This window comes from Microtus ochrogaster, chromosome 8 (genome assembly GCF_000317375.1).
Source record: "Microtus ochrogaster isolate Prairie Vole_2 chromosome 8, MicOch1.0, whole genome shotgun sequence".
Taxonomy (NCBI): domain Eukaryota; kingdom Metazoa; phylum Chordata; class Mammalia; order Rodentia; family Cricetidae; genus Microtus; species Microtus ochrogaster.
The window spans coordinates 51,558,899-51,574,238 of NC_022015.1; the positions used below are offsets into that span (position 1 = coordinate 51,558,899).

The 15,340-nt window shown below is 40.6% G+C and overlaps 1 pseudogene; it reads right to left on the minus strand.

Annotated features, from left to right (window-relative positions):
- Positions 1-11,708: 11,708 nt before the first annotated feature.
- Positions 11,709-12,900, minus strand: LOC101999970 (annotated as a pseudogene).
- Positions 12,901-15,340: the final 2,440 nt, after the last annotated feature.

Sequence of the window (15,340 nt, forward strand, 5' to 3'; positions counted from 1 at the left end):
AGTAGATGGTTAACAGAAAGGGAAAGTCAACAACAAAGCAGGTTCTTTGTCTCATGATGTTAAGTCAGGGCATTTTCCCCCCTTATAAGTCCTTTACGTGTGTGTGTGTGTGTGTGTGTGTGTGTGTGTGTGTGTGTGTGTATGCTTCTGATTTTCTTTTGTGGGATTCCTAAGTGTGTGAATATGTGTATCTCTGCGCCTATATATATTGTGCTTTTTCTTTGGTTCCTTTCCTTGTTTGGTTGTTTTATCATATTCTAAATTGTTTTTTATTTATCCTGTTTGTTTCATTATCATTTCTTAAATGTCTCTTTGTTTTCTAGTGAGGGACAGGAAGGGTGTGGATTTAGATGGGAGGGGAGGTGGGGAGGAACTGGAAGGAATAAGGAGAGGGGAAACTGTAATAGAATATATTGTATGAAATAACTATTTTCAATAAAAAATAACACAAAATTAAAAAAAGAAGGGAGGTGGGTCAGGGTGGGCAAGGAAGAACATTTGATTTAAAATATATTCTCCTACTTTTGTAATAATAACTTATGCTGGGTTTGTGTTATATTCAAAGAAGTTCAGGATAATCAAAGGAAGGGGAAAAGCTCCAACAATTTAAACAGCTCCTAAACAGAAATGAGCAACACAGGTCATCTTTTAGCATTTGCTGTTTAGAAGCTGTTACAACCCATATTTTAGTGTCTTATGTTGTAATTTAGCTATAATTATTCATGGTCTTGGACAATCTCATATCCCAGAATGTTGGCAAAGTGTGTGTGTATGTATATATATCACAAAACGTTTTAGAGCGTGGCCAAGATAATGTGTTGATGTGATTAGATTGTTCTGTTGGCTGTGTGAAAGAGCAAGCCTCCATGGTGTGGCAGGATCACATGGTGAGGAACTGTGGATGGCGTTCTAGTTGAGAGTGGTTGCTGACTGACAATAAGCAAGAAAACCAGTGTCCTTAGTTCCACAATCCCAAGAGTGAAATTCTGCCAGAAGCCACATGGGTTCGTGAAAAGATCCTGAGCTTGATGAAGGGATGGTATGGGGTGAGGCTCTGAGCAGTGGCCATACTGGGACCCTGGCTCCTGAAAGTGGGAGAGAGGAACAAATGAACGTTGTTTGAAGACACTGGGCCTGTGAGGATGAGTTATACAACAATGTAAACAAATATAATAACACATGTTGGTGGAGTCTGCTTGTTCATTTCCCAGCCACCCAGACCTGAAATAATCACACAGAAGACCTATATTAATTGCAATACTGTTTGACCAACAGCTTAAGTGTATTTCTAGCTAGCTCTTACATCTTAAATGAACCCATTTCTATTATTTTATATTTTACCACGAGGCTCATGGCTTACCAGTACTGGCGCATGGGCGTCTTTCTCCTATGGCAGCTAAATGGTGTCTCTGACTCCACCTTCTTTTCTCTTTTATCGGCTTGGAATTCCTGCCTTGCTCTATTCTGCACTGCAGTTGACCCAAAGCAGACTCTTTATTAACTAATGGTATTCACAGCATACAGAGGGGAATCCCACATCAAATACACAGTAGAAAGGCATTGCCAAAAGAACACAGCTCTAGGCACAGGGAACTTGGGGACTTCCCGTGTAGCAGTGAACTTACTCTGGGGCATCAAGTCACAAAACCTTTGGGGCTTCAGTGACCTAATATGGGAAGTGAGAGCCTCTTTGAGTTTTATTGTGGTCACTTCCTTGTGAATGTGTGCTAAGTGCTACGGGACTTTGAGTGCTACGGGACTTTGAGCCACAACAAATATGTTAGATATTATTACCATGTTCTTTTAAGTGGGCAGGCACTTAATTTATATATTTATTTTTGCCATTGCTGCATAATCCTCCAAACAGCATCCTTGGTTTCAGAGAAAAGAATCATGAGTGTCAGAACCAGTTAAGGGAAGTGCTTGAGAAAGCCCATCTCCAGATTTTCAACACCCAATGGCAATTTCATCCTAAAACAGAAAAGAAAGACACGATGAACTCTGGAAGTGAAGAAATGGGCATTTTATAGTCTTGAACACTGAAAGTGAAGAAATGGGCATTTTATAGTCTTGAACACTTTTAGGTTGCCTGGGCTCCTGACTATTTCTAGAGCTTTCCATGGTTTGGAGAAAAGAGTAAACCTGAGTGTCTCTAGAGAGGGCCAGCACATTCCCCAGGTAAGGGTGCCACATCGGAGGTGACACCTGCTTGTCACCACCAGGAGCAAGTCTACACCTGCTTCACCTTAGCTGCCCTGCTCAGGCATGGGTGAACAAGGAAGGGAAGGACGGTGGGGCCACCAATCGCTTGGTTACCTTTGGGAACATGTTATTTCATATTTATTGCGAGTAATGAGCCCTGGAGAGGCAAGTCTCATGCTGCGCAGGGTAAATGGTAGCTTCCCTCCTGATCCCACAAGGGCGCTGTAAACAAAGGAGACTTTGGCTATAAATAGGACCTGGGTCAGGAAATGTTTCATGCAAGTATTAATAATCAATGTGCTTCACAGATAGTGTAGGGTAAAGTTGGTAATTATCATCCAGTAAGGAAACCGAGGGGGGAAAAAAAACAACGAAGGACACAAAGACTTGACTTCCCTTGCTTTACATGTTAGTTGATTCATTACTAATCGTTTTCCCCCATCTCTCTTCAGTTGACATAGGGACACTGGGGCTCCTTCGGAGTCAGCCAGAGGAGCACAGTTAGTCATCTGCAAACTTACCACCTGCTGGAGCAAAGCTGGGAAGCAGCTGCTGAAGCCAATCACTGCAACCTGTAGCAGGCTCCCTTCCCTGCTCTGCACTGCCCTGAGCTGGCTGTCCTCACACTCAGTCCTCCTGGACACCACGGCTGGCTGCTGTTCTCTCTGCACCTGTCGCACCTTCCGGGTTTTGGCAGAATGGAGTGAGGAGACAGCTGGAGTCATTGAGGCTCATCTGTTTGAAGGCTGCCCAAATGAAAAACAAGCAATCAAATCTGGTGAGTTTCATGTTTCTCTTAAGTGTGCGGCAATGCAGCTGTTAAGTTGTGTAGGAGATCAAAGGAGTGTTTCCCGTTCAGGATGCCAGTGCGTTCTTCCAGGCTTGATCCTTGATGGAGAGCTGTTAGCAAACTTTAGAAGGAAGTTGGCAAGGAGGATTATGTCTGTTAAACTCGGCGGAATTGTAGCGTTCCCTGTAAAGCGCATTTAGTGCCCTGCTTGCGGATTACCCTGGGGAGATGGATAGTGAGCTCTGAGGTTGGATTTCAGTGATGTGCAAGGTGCAGACTTGCAAAGCATTTATTGAAATAAAGTGATATGGTAATTGGGGTGATTGTTTATAAACTGTCATTTTCTTGGAGAGGAATGATACATTCTGAAATATTTAATTAACTCAGTGCAGGGCAAGAAATTAAGTTTAACCTTAGCTCCAAAGTTTGAAATTGTCTCTAAAATATAGATGTCAAGGAACTGATGTATTTAATGTACGTCATGGTATAGAGCTCAGAGTCTAACTGATTGGAGCAAACAAAAGGGTACAGTTATTATTTCTATTAGTGCATTAGCAGTGAGTTCCTAATTTTCTCTTTGTTTTGGCTACAAAAGAATGTGAAATCACTCATCGCGGAGTGCAATAGAGAAAGTGAATTACAATATTTGAATATTAAAACTTCTTAACAACATAATTAAAAATAAAACTTAACATAGACCACGTCAAAATTTCTTTTTTATTTTGATCTGAACTAACTAGGATGGTTGTATATAGGTCACACTTTATGTTTTATTTGGCATGTTTTGAATTACCTCTGATTGATTTTCTCTACTTAGATGTAGCAATTTTCAAAATGCTACATGGCTTAAAGAAAGCAAGAAAATATGATGTGGAATTCATTTTGGTATTATTCATGGTACTGAATAGAATAAAATCTATTCTGTTATTCTGAGAATTTGTTTGTTTTCCAAAAAAATGCTTTTGACTACTTTATTTCATAACTGTAAAAATTAATTTTGTTACCTACTATTGCTTTAATTTGCAAATGTCTTTGAGAACTGTTTAATGACTACTTATTGGTCAAGTTTGAATTTTACTTTGACAGTGTTTAAGAAGCTTAAAAGGAAAGATAAAGTGACTGTGGCCGAGGATCTTGAATTAAAAATGTATAAAGGTTAAACATCAAACACTCATGGTGGCATGAGAATAATTCTAAATTATAACCCATCGTGGATATCAATCTTCCCTTCCACTAACTCCTGCTCTCCTTGATGCATATTTTCTTCTGACATGATTTTCTTATATATTGAAATGTTGCTTCTGTAAAAAGGTAGGTTTGAGGACAGGATCCTCAAAAGGTAGGTTTTTATCTCTTGTTCAAACCAGATTGCTTACCAAACTTCATATAAGTTGCTGGTTTAAATATTAGGCCTAGTCAAGAAGATCATGTCAGATTACTGAGGTATTACATTCGTTGATTATCAGGTAGAAGGTAACACACATGGTTGCAAGAAAAATAATACTTTTTATTTTTTTACTGTATTATACAACAGTTCATCTAGCAAAGTGAACCACACAAAGTGCTGCTCAGTTGTGGAAATAGTAGTAATCACAAACCCCCACTAATTTTAAAACTTCATGTGTGATATTTCTGGAAATCAAACTTTCAAGATGGCCTACTCTGTCGAAGTTATTTTTATTGTTCCCTTCTCACTAAATTTGAAGATTAATTTACACATATTTTTGTTTGGTGATGGGTATGTAATTTGATTGTTAGAAAGATACTAATTAACCATTTTCTGCCTTCTATATAAAATGCCCCCAATTTTATTATTTTGGTGTCATTTAAATTTTCTTTCTCTCTCAAAAATTATTCAAATATGTCCTCTAATATTTGGAAATTAAACTAAACACTAGGCTTAAAATCTTCTTTATCAAAGTAATTGCCGCCTTATTAGTATAGCTGACAAGTCCTTTAAGAAAACTGCAAAAGCATGTACAATGTTCAAGTCTTGTTGTGCCCCTGATTAGGTAAATGCTTTTTCAAGCTCTGGTGTCTGTTGTTAGTGACTGCATAGCATTGTGTTAAGTAGATAAACCAAAATTAATTCAACTACCCTTTTGTTATTTAAAAGTTCATTTTATATTAAGTAGATACTCTAAGATTGCTTTAGTCTAATGTGTTTCGACTATTGAAAATATCGGTTCTGTTTCCCCAAACGTGGTGGACTTACTTCTTCAGGATAGAGTGCCTCACTCTGAAAATGGAGAAAGGGGCTCCTTAGAGGACTTCTACATCTTTGTCTTAATTTAAATGATAACCATTTAAAACTTATTTATTATAGTCGGTGTTGACCAAATTCTACAGTGATTCATTTACAGTACTCAATGAGCCACAAATACATCAAGAAAACACATTGTAAAGATTCTCCTTTGAAATCCATTTGAACTTTTATCCACAAAGGGAGTCTACTTTGTGTGTGTGTGTGTGTGTGTGTGTGTGTATACTTACAAACAACAGGATTAATGGGATTTGTTAAAATTCTCAAGGTACCTTTGGTTCTGGACTGTGTTTTCAAATAAGTTATACAATCGGGAGGGGATAATACTTTTAAAAAGCCTATCAATTATGAATTTAAAATAACATCTTGCTAACAGCCCTGAACTCAAGGCTTCCTGCCCTAGGAAGGAAGGTATGTTTAAAAAGTAACATATTTCCAAAGGCTAGTACTGCGGCCAATCTGTTCTTTGTCTCTGAACAACTTTTTTGGTCTAGTACCTATAAGTGGCGTAAGGTTTGAATAAAAGAGGAAACCCAATTTATACCCCTTCTCAGGCTTCTCTCTCCTAAGCCACAGGCTTGCAGTTTATACGGAAAGGACATCTGGATTTCCTCACATCAGTCAAACACTATTAGATTCTCCTAGATATAAGAATTCCCCTTTCTAAGTTGGCCTTAGGTGTCAGGCTGTGTAAACCTTTGTGGAAGAAGATGGAAGATGAACAAGGACAACGCCATTCACAGCCCTGTGTGAAGTTCTGCAGGCAGTTAGGGAGAGGACGAACTGTGAGTTAAGGGATTTGGACGGAGCTACCCGAGTTCAGGGCGTCCTTACTTGTCTAAAAGACTAGTCTTGAAGGGGTGTGTGTGTGTGTGTATGTGTGTGTGTGTGTGTGTGTGTGTGTTCCTCACACAGAGCCCTTGTAGACGTGAGTGGCGACCTTTTTTGAACAGAATGAGAAACCCTGGCGATTTAAGGAGAAGGAATACTGGGGGGAAACCAGCACAGCTGAGGTGGTGTAAGTGCTGAGAGCCTCTAGGAGGTGGTACCAAAGCTGTGCAAATTAGTCTGTCTCCCCCACAGCAGACCCAAGAAAGCATTTGGTCAGCACCCATGTGCAAAGTTGAGATCGGGGATTTTCAGTACCCTCTTATCCACATGGTTAAGCCTTGGCTAAACTTTTGAAAATTGGTATATAATGCAATTCCATTCAGGAAATAGATACATTTAAATGAAACCCAAAGGAAAACAGTTGGGGCATCTTCTGGGTGGTAATGCTGAGGGATTGTGAGTGATTTAAATTATACTGGTTTTTATCTAAAAAAATGACTTGGTGATAAAAATTTAGGGATCCAATGAAGGTTAACTTTAACTAGGCAGTGTGGGGGGAAACTAAAAAAAGCCATGTATGTGTTTGCCTTCTAATAATGTGGCTGGAATTTCCCTTGCTTCTTTTGACTCTTTTGAACTCTGTGAGGTTATCCACTAAGAGACACCAACAGCACCAGTTTCCTTTTGAGTCAAACAGCCACCTCCTGGCTCGGCACACTGCTTAGGTCCACTGGGAAGGCAAGAGGGGTGGCCAGCTCATTCAGACATTCTCCGTGCCTGGAGCTGCAGCACCAGAAGGCACACCTGAAACAACCCTCATCCACCTCAGCAGTGGTCCCTCTTGATCCAGGGCAGGATCTGCTGGGCACCCAGGGTTATATGATCTGGGGGCCAGGTTCAGTGAATGTTTTTCATAGTGTTTTCAAGCTGTAACTCACCCAGGGAGATTTGTTCCAGATGGATGCAGTGGGAAATGAAAAATAAAATAAAACCCCCTCCAAGCACAATATTGCTCTAAATATTTCTTTGAGGCATCAGCAGGTTTGAAATCACTGGAAGATGTGCACAGGCATTCTCTGTATCATTGTGCCTTCCCTCATCATTTGAAAGGAATTTTAGCGTAAAGAGCTTTTATGCATATATAACTCTATTCTTTTCCTGTTATTGGCAAACTTATCCATTATATTAATAAATAGTATCGAGACAACGTCCACGCCAAGCCATGGCGGTAGCAGTGGTGACTTTTAAGTGTTTTAGAACACATCTGATGCTTTCTCTAGATGCATCACAATTTCTGTGTCTATGCCCATGCTTTAAAGGTCACAAGCAGTGTTATGAGAGCTTTGTTTCAAAAGCACGAAGTGTGACATGTGTATGTAACGGAGAAAACAATTACATAGCAATTAAGGAAACAAATCTGCCTGCCTGTGTATCTACACAAGCTGCTAGGGTGTTTAACAATATTAAACCAGGGATTGTAAATTAAAAATAAAATCAAACCCTGGAAAGTAGTTAGATTTCATGTTTGATATATAGGTTTGTGTGTGTGTTGTGTAATATATGTGTGTGTCTGTTGTGAGTATATGTGGTGTGTATATGTACACTCACAGACAGACACACACATGTCGATGCAGATACATGTGTGCATGTGTTTTTATATGTCTATAGAAGCCAGAAGGCAACTTGAATGTCACTCCTCCTCAAGCACTGTCTACCTTCTTTTTTTTTTTTTTGAGACAACGTCTCTTATCAGCCTCTTCTTCCCAAATTAAACTTTGCAGATCTTCGTGTCTCTTTCTGCCCAGTGCTGTGCTAGCAGGTGCACCACTGGGCTTTTCCCTTGGGTCCTGGAGGCTGAACTGATTCCTCACTGCTGTATGTTAAGCACACTATGGACTGAGCTATCTCCCTCTTCCTGATACATAGCTTAAAAAATTTAATTAAATCGTTATGTAGATGCCCCTTAGATCTGTAAGCAAGAAACTGATTTTAGGGGAGAATATAAAAAAATAATAATTAGGGCTTTACTCAGTAAAGAACCTCACACACTGAGCTAGGCATTTGAATATCTCATCTTGGAACTCTAGTTATGCACTCTTAAAATTAGAAGAAATGAAATCATTCATCGAAATCAGAGATGCATTAGGTATTTGATGAAGAAAACTATGTCTGTCTAGGAAATGAGTGTTTAACCAGGCACCCCATAATGTTGACTGATCGTGTTGAACATGTACTAAAATATACAGTCTTTGCTCCTTGCACCGTGTGTGTGTGTGTGTGTGTGTGTGTGTGTGTGTAAGTGAATACTTAAGTCATAGGTTATCAGATACACACTAACAAACCTCAGGTAATTCCCACAGATTCTAGTAATTACTGAAGCAGTTGACAAAAAATTCCTCTTTCCAGAGATTCTATATTCTCTGAAACAAAAGAATGGTAAATCCATTTCAAATGTCCAGGCTATGGCCATTATCTTTGAGCCTTTATTCTCAATTGGATATTTTTTTTTTATCTAAAATTGAAATTACATAAGCGTAGCTGAGAGCAAAAACACCTTTGGCTGAATACCATAACAACCCGAGCATGGGCGAAGTAAGTTGGCTTGCTTCTTGCAAACTGTTCACAGAGGGAGGGCAGTTTGTTGATAGTGGCCTAGAATAAGTGCACAGGGCTAGAGGTCTGCAGCCTGCTGCTGGCTCCAGCTGTAGTGATAACTCTGTTTCTCCTCACAGAACCAAGAGGAGGAGGATGCTACGTTCTTACCTGTAAGTCCCCAAGCATCTCCTACAGCAGCCCTTGAGGTGTGTAGTGATTCAAAGTGCAGCTATTTGGAAACAATGGATCAGAGATCTCATAACGAGAACTGTTCTAAGTCAATTTGATTGGGGTATCATTGCTAAAATAACAATTTACTTTGGTTTTAGTACAGGAAAATAAAACACACGCCAAGGATATCTTTTTCTTCTCAGTGAGTCTTCAGAGGACAGGAGAAAGCTCTTTGACTTGTGTTCTTCAAAGGATTTGAGCCGTGTCAAAAAAACCTTCCTGTTATGTGTGGATTTGACTTGGGAATGTCGTGGAAGGGGCTGTAGCTTCTTCACTCCTGGATCAAAGTTAGGTCTTTTGGCCACAGAAGATGTATGCTAAGATTCACCAACAAAGTCCTTTGTAGACAGCAGGAGACTTGCCAGAAGGAAACTGACAAATTGGCAGGTGGAGACGATGCCAGTTCTGATTAACAATTTGGCAGCATACAGCAGTGTTATTGAAGCAATGCTGGTCTTTCACAGGCAAACTCTTTTCTGGGTGCCATTTGCGCTGATGATTTTGAGGACCCTTCCTTTAGAACTTATTAATTTCCAGCAGAAATTGTTGGATAGATGTAGGGTATTCTGCCAAACTACAGCTACTGTTTTCTCCATGCCCATCTTGTGCTTTTCGCTTGTCAGTCACAACTCACCCTTTCAGGGAATTTATGCAAATGTGATGGCTGGAGCCGACTATTAAATCACTCGTCTTTTTATAAGGTGACTATTTGTGGTTTATGCAAGCTTCCTTCTGCTCATTTTGCAGCCTGACCTGCCTGCTGTGTTGATCCAAAAGAAAGTAGTCAGAACTGCTGAGGGGGACCTGAGATCACTGGCATTGTCATTGTTTGAAGGGTACCAAGAGCCGTCGCTTCCTGATTCAGGTGCTATGAAAGCGGGTGGAATATACCTCTCTTCATCATTTGTGTTTGTGCTCTCATTTTTTCTTCATATTTGGACCAAAATTTTCACATGAAAGAAACTAGCCTTTCTTTCATGGGTGGTTAAAACTGTATTACCTAGAAATGCTAGTTTCTCCAACTCTGCTGTAGGCAGAGTTGACATATGGTAAAACTTATCTAGTATTGTTTAGTACTCCTAAACGTGGGTGTTCTAGTTGTAGATGAAAGTTTTCAAGGCATTTTATGAGTTTAAGGAAAAGAGGTCAGCTCTACAGTATCATTGTCATTACTGTCATATTTAGAAATAGCAACTTAATTTATTTCAGAGTCTTCTGTGTACTGGGCAAGTGCTTGATATTCTCCAGCCCAGAAATGACAATTTAAAACATATGTTTAAAGATCAGCAGCAGTGTCTGATACACTACTATAATATGAGGAAGATGACTCAGGGCTTATAATTTATATCAAAGAAACACACAGACATATTCAAGTGAATAGAAAATTCTAGTTATATAAGTTATTCATGCCAGTGTTTTAATTTTTCATTAAGGTAGTCTAAGATACTCTTTACTGTTAGTTTGCATGTAGTGGTTGAGACAGAATCTTACCATATAGCCCTGCTTGGCCTTGAACTCATGTAGATTATACTGGTCTTGATGTCACAGAGATCTTCTGCTCTGCCTCCCAAGTGCTGGGCTTAAAGGCATGTATTTCAGTATAAAAGATTTCCATACTAGCACAGAATGGAGTATAATACAAATATCAAGTATAGAAATTAGAATTACAACCAGCATGAACAATATCAAGCAAGAAACATATGCTAAATGTTTCTATAGTTATCCTATCCTAAAGAGTCTAAGTCTAATATTAGAAATGGCTTGGCTAAGTCATGAGAGGAGAGTAACTAGGAGTATCTAGTCTTCAACCCCATCAAAGACCCGAGAAGGTAAATAATATTGTTTGAGTAAACAGGAAGTGCAATTAAGCAACTTCCAAAAGGTGCAAGACATGACAGAGACAACTGGCTACCTGGGCAATCACCCAAAGTCTCATTTGCAATGTTGGGGAAACCAAATTTGGCTAAGCCAAGAATAACTGACAGACCATTTTCAGAGGCAGGAAAATATGAAAAACCATCTTACCCTGTCTTGGCAAGGTTTGGCAGTCTTTTTGCTTGTTTCCTGCTTCTCCAGCCTGGACACCATCCATTTTGTCAGTGATTGAGGCAGTAGCAGTTCTTTGCCCAAAGGCCAGTTTTGCCAAGAAGAAAACAAATGGAGTGTCTTTGGTGCCCAACATTCTCTTGGGAATAGATCAATGCTGCCAGGAGCAATCATGTCTCACATCAACAGAATCCTAAGTTATATTTTTTTACAGTTATCACTGTATATTTAAGTGAAATAAAACTGGGATACAGTAACCAGGTTTCATGGCACAGGCCTGTAATCTCAGCATTCAGGGGGCAGATGCAGGAGGATCTTGAGTCTGAGGGCAGTCTAGGCTATATAGGAAGATATTGTCTTAAAAATACCTGACCAACCAATCTGTAAAAATTGGGAGGCAGTAATGGATGGGATTACTGTAAATTATAAGTAAAATTATAGGATTGATTTATAATTTGCTATTATCCAAAGCAGTGACAAATATGAGCAGTCTTTCAGATGCCTGTACATTGTAATATAAAAAGTAAATGACTTGCATAGGTAGGGCTTTTGCCATTGATTTGTTGCCCATGGCCGCTGACCAGGAATAAAACTGAATTTCAGGTATAGTTGAAGCTGTAACATTTTCCTCCATCAAGTTGGTGGAGGTCCCTGATGTTTACCCATGGTAAGAACCCCTGCTTTGCGGGGAAATCCTGGACCTATTCAGGACACCCAGGAGAGGCTAAGAGAAGAGGCATGTGCTCACAGTCTCAAAAAATTCCACCTGCAGCTCAGCAGACTTCTTCGCTGTTTCTTTGTTGTTATGGAGTTGCTGCAGAGTCCACTCGAGGCTTATCTGTTCAGGGCCCATAGATGGTATCTGCAAACAAACTCATCAAGCCAGCTTCTGGTTTTCCTGGCAGGCAGCAGCTTCTGACTTGGATTAGTTCCATTTTTACTGCGAACTCTTAAATTGTTAAGGTGAACTATTCATTTCATCGTCTTCCACCTTGGGGGACAGCAGGTTATGACCCTGAGGTACAGTCAGAGGCTGGGGCAAGTTGTCTCCTTTGTCAATGGAGCATTCGTTGGGGAGCAATTCCTTGGCCAGCTGCCCATTCTTCTTCAACTTGCAGGCCTCCTGGTATGGGGGTGCGATAGGGGGTTGTGTGGGCGGAGTATATTTGTACTCAGAGCCATCTTCTAGATCCAGAGGGTAACTGCGATCCGAATCGTAGGCGCTGAGGTCCCCACAGGCCACAAAGGGTACAATAAAACGGGCAGGACCATCCAGCTGGTTGAAATCGTACGAGTGGTCCAGCAGGGGTCTGGTCAGGTCTGGAATGAAGCCCTCAGGAGGGTCATAACCCTGACAAACAGCAAAAGCCCCGATGCTGGAGTTCTGGCTGCTCTTCGGCTTGGCACAGCGCACGCTGTAGAAGAAGATGCGCAGCTGGCTATAGAGCAGTGTTACATCTCGGCCCCGGAATATCTTGGCTACAAAGCAGCCCCCTAGCTTCAAGACATGTGTAGCAATGTTGAGAGCCGCTAGCAGAAGCTGAGCCTGCATATGCTCATAGACATCATGGAGACCAGTGACATCAGGAGCCCTGTCACACACTACTAGGTCAGCAGGGCAGCCCTCAAAGTGCTGGATGATCTCCTTGGCAGTGGAAAGCTGTGTGATGTCCCCCTGTATCTGGATCACGCCTGGAAGTGGAGCCATAGCCTGCAAGTCCACAGCCACCACCTGACCAGAACTCTGGCCCCCAATCTTTTGGCTCAGCACCTGGCTCCAGCTGCCTGGGGCTGCACACAGGTCAACTGCTCGCTTCACGCCTTGGAAGAGATTGAATTCCTCATCCAGTTGAAGCAGTTTGAAGGCACTCCGGGCCCGCCAGCCATTCTCCTTGGCCAGGTGATAGTAGACATCCCGTTTATCCTTTGATATGCGTCCCATCTCACTCTGCTGGGAGGCAGTGAGCCGATGCTGCTATCCTGTATGGATAAACAGGGTAGGGAGTAGAACACCACCTACCTAGAGGTTGTTACAACGTGGCAAACTTTTCATTGTTAAATAGTTAACTTCCACCGAGGTCCAGACCAGAGCAGAGCAGAACCTATGACTTTAGTCTCGTCATCTTTTGTGGACATATCCTGGTCACAGGAACTGCTATTCCCAGGATGCAACTGACATTGCTTAGCCAATGCTTTTGCAAGGCTCCTGAGCCGGCTCTATGTTCTTTGTTTCAAGGCCAAGGTCTTGTAACTGTGGTAGCTGCCTCTTTTATACACCCTAGCGGTCATTGAGCCTATGTACTACATTTCCCAAAGTTCAGCCGAATCCTAAGTTATTTAAATGCCATATTCTACAGTTCTTTGAAGTGGTTGAAGATTACCCATCTATGTGGAATACAATCTCTATGCATCCAAAGAACCTGGTTAGTCTAAATATAAGTAGGACAAACATGGATGACTATTGACATATAATTCTTATTACCTATATAGCTTAAAGACTAAGGCTTCATATTAAAATATTAAAGTCTTTAACCAAATGTGCAGCAAATGAGGGAAATGACCTCAAAATGTAAGCAATGTATAAGTATCTAGATCATAGGAAGAAATGTATAGTGCGATATGGTAGGTATATCCTAAAAGTGCATCAATATACAAAATATCTTAAGCAGAGGTAGAAACATGCATGCATATACAATATGACAAAATTACTTTGCATAGATGCCATATTAGGCACCAAACTCTTGTGGTATGAATGAGTTCTACACTAGCCCAGAATGGAGTATAATAAAGGTTTGTTTGTTAGGGGGTAAATTCACAGAAAGAATGGTGATTTGCAATCCTTTGTGTGTATTTTTTGGGAACTGGAACTAAATCTAGCAGCCAAGGGGCCCATGCACTCTTTTGCATCTGGATTTATAGTACATGAGACCACGTCCAAAGTGGGCCAGTATCTTAAGGCTGTTGGCTGAAGGAGTTCCCACAGCAGGCATGTACTACCAAGTGGTAGTACATGATCACTAAGGGCTCTCATAATGTAGCTCAGGATTCTCTGTTACTCAGTGGACTTTCCTTTTCCTACAGACAGTTGGGATTATAAGCACGTGCAACCACCATGTTGAGCTGAGGAGAATTTTCACTAGCCAACTAGTGAAATATGTTTAAATATCAAAGCATTCTAAAAGGAAGCATAGCTTTCAGACACCACCTTGGTATCCTGCTAAATACATAAGATATTCAATATCTAGGAATGAACTATTAAAATATGCTAAGTAAAATCAGCCACATGACTTAAACCATATGTGTATGGATTGGTGAGAGGCATGTGAGGCAAATGGTGTCTAATAGGGATTTGGGAGGCCAGAAAAGAACAATTGTCTTGACCATGGGTCTCCAATAGCTTACAACTATATGTATCCTTACATTTACAATATTGAATCAGAGCAAGGGAGATCCTAAATGGGAGGCAGTGGCGGGGAAGAGACAGAAATCTTAAATAAATAAATAAATTAATTAATTAATTAATTAATTGCAAAAAAACAATATTGAATCGGAAATTTATTTCTTTATTCGTGTGTGTGTGTGTGTGTGTGTGTGTGTGTGCATGCATGTTCATGCAGGCAGTATATACCATGGAAGTTCAGATGTTAGAGGACTGCTTTCAAGAGTTGATTATTCTCTTTCCATTCCAGGATCCTGAAATCAATTCAGGTCATCAGGTGTGTGCAGCAGGTCTTTTTATCTGCTGAATTATCTCTCTGGATGGAATTTGACTTTAGTCTGTAGATTTAAACATCTTGCCTTTCTGTGTTCCTATTTTTGAATTCTATAGAAATATCAGCGAAAACAACCTGGAATTTTGAGCCAATGCCTCTAAAAATGTTCAACAAGTTTGTATCTTTAGAGATTTGGGGCCTTTAAGTAAATAGCTCTAGAAATTGTGCTGAGGCTTTTGAGAATATGCAAGAATGTCACAGGTTCGGGGAAAGGACGGTTTAGACCTCTTGAAAATATAGCAGAGAATGGCTATGCATGGATGATCCTGTGTGTCTTTCTGGCCCGGAAAGCTGTGATCTGTGGGTTCTGCTTCATCATGTCTGCTTCAGAGACAATTCTCTGTAACTTGAAACTTAAATTAGTAAATTCAGCATCAGAGTAAAGGTAAGAAGGGAGTCTCTTTAAGAGAGTGGTCCAGGTAAAGAGTTTACACTTGATTACCATTGGAAATTAGCTGAGACAGAAAGCCAAAGGAGGATGGACTGCTGCCAATGGACCTCAGGGAAGTTCAGAAAGCAGCCTGGAAAAAGTGTATTTCCTTGGAACTAAGGGAAGTTTAGGGTGAGTGGTTGCAAGGAACCCATGTATTAGTGAGAAACTGTTTGTTT